The following is a 7,137-nucleotide window of genomic DNA, read 5'->3' as shown; positions in this document are numbered from 1 at the left end:
TGATATTTAAGTATCTCATTAAATATATTAACAAAGAGTTATATATATATATATATATATATATATATATATATATATATATATATATATATATATATATATATATATATATATATAATGAGACTACTAACTTAAAGACTTCGAAACAATATACATATATGTAACGTTTATCGACGTCATAAACCCTAATTTAAACTAAATGTATATGTATTGTATTAAGATGTATTAATACACTTTTGAAAGACTTAAAGACGTACATTAATATACTTATACTCAACAAAGATAGCTATACTCATATCCTTATTCGATTTCATCAAGAATTCTACTCGTATTCATTCGGTATTCATACCCTTAGCATACACAACTTCTACATGTATATACTATGAGTATATACCCATAAAAATCTGCATTTTAGTAGATATCAATGAGTCATCAAACATGTGGGAACCATCATTTAACTACTAGCAAGACTTATGAGCAAAATAACAAACCATGGAGACTATACACCATCCTAAAACTCACGCCAACTTTGAGTTAAATACTCATCCATTTGATTCAAGTTAATTACTTCCATTTTATTCAATAAACACATACTCAACTACTCTCTCAAGAACACAACACAATTCAGCAAGTATTAGCCTCATAATCTAAGAAATAATCATCATAAGAAAGCTTGATCAAGAACATATCAAGATAAGCTTCCAACTTCAAGAAGTTTGCTTCCAACTTTCAATCCAACTCAACCACACTTTAGGATCAAGAATCTTACTTAAATTCCAGTAGCTTTCCATCTCATAATCAAGGTAATAATCATATATAAGCTTTGGTTCAATTTATATAATCATAACTATCTTAAATTTAAGATAGAATTCTTATTCGATCTTTTGTTCATTCTATGATTCTACTTCAAGAATTCCAAGCCATCAAGGATATCTTTGATCTCAAGATTATCATCTTTTTTTCCAGCAACTTTGTTCAATTGATTTGAGGTTGTCACCTTATTCATAATCTCGTTCGATTCATATCTATATAGCTATCTTATTATGAGTTTATAACTTACAACAACTAGAACATAGTTTAGATTAATTCTAAACTTGTTTGCAAATAAACTTAATCCTTCTAACTTGACTTTTAAAATACTTCAACACATGTATTATGATAGTATGTCAAGTTAACATAATGATATAAAACTTGTAAACACGAAGAACACCTTAAAACTGAACATACGCTATCATAGATCATCGGGGGCTGTTTTGGGTTTGATTTTGAAAACCTATCTTTAACTTTGAATTAAAAGTTTTCCTTTGGTGAAAAATGTTATTTCATATGGATATGAAACATATCCAAAATCCATGGTTTAACTCTAAGAGGAAGTATGTTTTTCAAAAGGGTCATCAAGATGTCGTTATTACGACGGATATGACTATCTTCTTTAAATCAACACCTAAGCTGTATTTTCGACTATAAACCAATACTATTTCTGTTTATATTAATAAATATCGGTTTGATACAAAACCATGGCAAGTTGAAACACTCAAAACGGATTTATAACGAAGAAACTATGGGTAAAACAAAATTGGATAATTTTGCTTGTTTTAGCAACGTGAATTTTTCTAATAAATCTAAGCTAACCTTATCCTAGCTAACTTAGCTTATATCCTACATGTATTTTTACATGTCTTGTTCCCGTACTAATAGAAATACAATTTATAATAGTCGTGATTAAGTTCTACGACAATATATTATAGTCTTAATAAAAATCGTAAGCCACTATATATATATATATATATATGACTTGATCTCCATAGCCATGTATACAGCGTTTTGACATATCATATTGACACATCTATATATACAAGCCATAAGACCTCTATATGCTGTAATGTTCGAGTTCACATATAATGGGTCAAGGTTGTATATATACTTTGCGTTGTGATCGAGCCTGAGACATGTATACAATGGGTCGTGGGATGATTCAGACAATATACATATTATGTGTCTTACTATATTAAGACAATATATTATAGTGTTAGTAAGTTCTAACACGATATACGCATTTATATTTATTTATAATTATATATGTATTATCGGACTATTGGACAATATTTGGACTACTAACATTGGACAAATTAAAAATATCATAAGTATGGAGTATTAATTATATATATTTTGACGTAAAATATTATTATTAGGTTCGTGAATTTGTCAAGGCCAAATCTTATTTCCGACTATTTGCAAATCATCATCACAAGTGAGTTATAGTCCCACTTTTACTATCAAATTATTTTGGGATGAGAATACATGCAAATTTATAAATGTTTTACAGAATAAGCACAAGTTCATGAAACTACATTCTACGATTGTTTTGTTATACCGGATATCTGTATTTATTTATTTTGCTTGGTAACCTAAGAATTAGTGTACGCACTAATTGACGCGAATCCTAAAGGTAGATCTACGGGCACCAACAACCCCCATTTTCGAATAGTGGAAATGCTTTAGTAATTCGAAGGGTTCTTGTCATACATTTCGAGTAGGGGAATGTATGATGTCAGATATCTTATGCGCTTTATGTTAAGGTCGGTTACCAGGCACTCAACGTATGAATGATTTTTGCAGTTGTAATGATCTTGCGCATTTTATTAAATGAAATCTTGTGGCTTATTAATATCATGATTATTATATAGGAATTAAACCTATGACTCACCAACATTTTGTGTTGACGTTTTAAGCATGTTTATTCTCAGGTGATTATTAAAAAGCTTCCGCTGTTGCATGTATACTCAACGTCAAGATTTGGAGTCATTATGCTTTTCATAATAAATAAACTTGCATTCGGGATTTGTATTTGTAATATATTGTTGGCAAGTATGTAATGATGTGTGTAAAATTCATGTATTTTGAGGAGATTATCTTTGATCGACAATCAAAACTTATGTTTTTAGACCTTTATTCAATAATAAAGGTTATGGTTATTTTAAAACGAATGCAAGCTTTGAAAACGTCTCATATGGAGGTCAAAACCTCGCAAAGAAACCAATTAATATGAAACGTTTATAATTAATATGAACGGGGCATTTCATCATACCCCTCCTGGTATCTTTTCACTTCATCCCATATCTCCTTAGCAGTAGTATTACTGTTAACACTCTCAAAGAGATCATAAGGAATTGCCTGCATGATAATGTTCTTAGCTTCAATATCACCTTGAGCTCTTTCACGTTTCTCACCTGAAAGCTAATACACCGGGATTGGTAAACCTGTATTTGGATGATACTCAACAACTGGACCTTCTCTGATAGAAGCTGAAATGTACCTTGCTTTCTCACCCTTGTAATCAATGAATTGAGTTATACGTTGAACCCATTGGTAATATTGACCGGCAAAAAGAACTGGTGGCTTTGAATCAGACCCAATAATCAATGCATCTTGAGTTGTCATCTTTAACAGTTGTTGAAATGAAAACACCAAATGAAACTAGAAAACAAGTATCAAACTTGAGATTCAGAACTTGAGATTCGGAACCAGATTCGGAGGTCTAAGATTCGGAGGTTGAACCTTAGATTCTGAAGTAACAATAGTAACCAACTTCTTGAAACAAGAATCAGATTCGGAGGTGCTTTGGAGAATACAAAATATCACCGAATGTGACAGATTAGGAGATAATTCACAAGTAATGAAATTCTGAACTAAACACTTGATTTTCACTAAGATTCGCAGGGGTTGCGAATCTGATGAAAATAGTAACTGAAACACAAGATTATAAGTGCTTAAGACACAAATAATCTGAGATTCGTAGGATTGAGATTTGGAACCAAATTCGGAACTGGATTCTCTGGTTCAAATCACCGAATGTGAAATGAATTAACACTTGTGATTGAGTCTAATGCTTTCTACAAAAGAAAACAAGTTAGAAATAACAAAAATATCTGGATTCGGAACCGAATGTGAGGTTGCGAATCTGTGCTGTAGCTAGAACTTGTGAATCTGATGAAGACTTGCGAATTTGATCTCTGATTTTGATCAATTCAACACCAAAACACTTGAATCCAATTGCTATAGCTTCGTATTGAATCTGCGAATCTTCTAGAATCACAAACACTTGAAAACTAATAACACTTAACGTTCAATTTGTAAAGATGAACAGATTCGCTGGCTACACTTGCGAATCTGAGTTGATAATCACAAATTCAACTCAATTGTTGAAATTAAATGTTCAAAAAGATGCGTAGATACTAGACGAATTATCCTGAATCCAAAACAGCTTCCAAAACAACGGATAGAATAGAGAACTAGCGAATCTGTATGAACTTCACTTACGAACAGCTAAATCTCCATAATTCAATTGAAATGTTGTAATTGGATTGATCTCATGATTGATAACTGATTCCTGAGCTAGATAACACTTTCGTTAAGCTTTTCAATCAATTCTACACGTCAGAACAGAAGAATTTGAAAGTTGTGAATCCGTTCTAAAGTTGCGAATGTGATTGAATCTTTGTTTCTATTGACCCTGGATCGATTGAGTGATATAGGATCACTTCCTGGTAGCTCTGATACCAAATGATAGGTCAAATCATGATTGAATCAACAGAATTAGTGAGTTACGAATGTGTAATATGAGATTCGGAGGAATGAGATGAGATTCGGAGGCAGAGAAAAAAGCTTAAAATTTCATTCCACACCTTCCTTGAACTCAGTTATAATGCATTGGCTATGAATCTAGGATTGATGGATTCCTTAAATAGCCCTCTTCTAAGGAACCCTCCCTTTACAATTCTATTTCATTTTTCACACTAACATTTTGGACCTAACACTAACTTTTATTTATGATTTTTTTAATTGGTTAAAGTTTGAAATGGAGTGTAAGATAGTGAGGGTTTAGTGAAAGGAATGTGAAAAGATTGTTAAAGTGTTTGTACTGATGTGACGCTGATATGAGCCGGGGTTCAGTTTATAATGTATTTTATTGCGTTTATTTTGCAAAATTATTTCGTGGCTAACGATGATGTCGTTGAAGAACAACTCGAGTCGAACGAAAAGGTATAACTCGTCAAAGATTTAGATGTTATCTTAAATTAACAATATATGTGTATTTCCGAGTTTCGCTATGGAGTTGTTGACTTTTTAAAATTTAACGCAATTAACTCGTTAGCTTATATTAACACTCCGTATGACTTAAGAATAGAATATTTACTGAGTAATATCAAAAAATTACTAAATAATTTTTAAAAAAAATAATAAGACCCATATGTATATGTTGTTAATAGATGAAAATAGTTACGGAGCCCGTGAGGAAAAAATCAACGTGTATGAAAGGTGGACTCCAATATTTAGCATTTTTTTAAAAACGTCCATTTTGCGTATAGTCAGTGACTTTGTGTTCGGAAAATTATTTCGAGTTAAACGGTGGTGTCGGAAAAATTTAACTCGTTGCGAGCGAGAAGATATGGGCCGTTGAAGTTTTAGGTGGAGTTTCTTTAAGATATTTTGTAAGATTTGGGATTTGACGCTTTAACACCATGTGTGAGGGGTCGATTTGTAGTTGAACAAAAGGTGGGGTTTTTTTTGGCAAAACCGATTTTAGTTAGGGGGAAGGAAAAAAAGTGAAAGGATGAAACTGCCCTTGGTGCTATCATATTTTTTGTCTAATATATATAGATAATTATCCACATACTAAAAACAAGTTGGATTTTTCTTCTCCCATTGGTCTACGTGTTGCCCCTCCTCTCACAAACGGCTACTGCTCATCGTTTGCAACCTTCCTGTTCACCATTTGCACCCCATTTCGACCGGCGAAATTCTGAGCCGGGACAAGGTATTAACCCGACCGGCCGGTACCTGCCCGGAAATATTATAAAAAAGGCGCGCACGAGGGGTTGCGTCATCATCTGTGCAAACAAGTACCGATGAGCCATGCTTCCCATACCTTGGACACCCGGGTCTTAATGAACGACATACTTCTTTGTTTCTTTTTATCAATTTACCAATAATATCTTCTCCAGTTGCAGCTCTAATTCCAGTTTTCGTCAATTCCATTTTCTGTTGATTGCAGTTCTCGGTTTACCAGCAAAGGTAATTGCTATTCTATTTTTTGATTAATGATTGCTATTGAATTTCTTAATAATTAGTGTTATTGATTGCTGCATGTTGATCAGAGTTTCGATTTATATGTATGGAATGCGCATGATTTACAGCCTCTTCAACTTACTCTGTTTATGTTATTTTGTTAAAAACTATTGAATCATGATGTGTATACAGCCTCTTCAACTTACTCTGTTTATGTTATTTTGTTAAAAGCTATTGAATGATGATGTGTAAAATAGTCTGAGTAATCAACATATATTTGTTAACTTACTCTGTTTATGTTATTTTGTTAAAAGCTATTGAATGATGATGTGTAAAATAGTCTGAGTAATCAACATATATTTGTTAATTGCTGAACAACATGTTTATTTTTTTTTGAACCTGTTTGAAAATATCTTTGTATCTGTGTATGTTTTGACAAGTTATATTTATATGTATCATATACTACTTTGAACCATTATGAACTTTCGTTTAAAAACAAGATACGAAACAACATGGTTATGTTTTTTCTGGCAACCTCTTCAACTTCCATTGAGAAGCAGGATACCTTCAAACACATTTTGCATCTTTTCAACAGTCAAACTTGAATGCAAATGTGTGTATGTTTTGCATTTTCAATTGACAAAAAGAATACTTTGAGAGGTGCTTCCTTTGTTGTTAATCTTAGCCATTTAAATTTGTTTTAGCCTAATATAAAATTACTGAAATGGAGTTTATTCATTTATATTGTGTTTTTTTGTTATTGTTTTTCACTCTAATCTTATAAATAAACTACAATGGGGTGTATTGATTCCTATTGACACCATTTTCAATTATTGGGTTTAATTCAGGTTCTTGGGTTGCAGTTCATCCTTGCAGGTATTTTCTTGGCACTTTCTTTTATTTAATACATTGTTGTTTTTGGCTATCTTGTTCCTTCGATAGTATGTGCTACCATTCGTTAATGGAGTGCTTCGTCTCTATAGTGCTGTTAATTTTTTTTGTCTTCATAATTGTGTTGCTGCTTATAATGGTATGAGGCACCAGAAAAAGAAAAAAAAGGGTGATACA

The sequence above is a fragment of the Rutidosis leptorrhynchoides genome, chromosome 2 (assembly GCF_046630445.1).
Source record: "Rutidosis leptorrhynchoides isolate AG116_Rl617_1_P2 chromosome 2, CSIRO_AGI_Rlap_v1, whole genome shotgun sequence".
Lineage (NCBI taxonomy): Eukaryota > Viridiplantae > Streptophyta > Magnoliopsida > Asterales > Asteraceae > Rutidosis > Rutidosis leptorrhynchoides.
The sequence above is the reverse complement of the archived record's forward strand: the minus strand, read 5'-3'. Positions refer to the sequence as shown.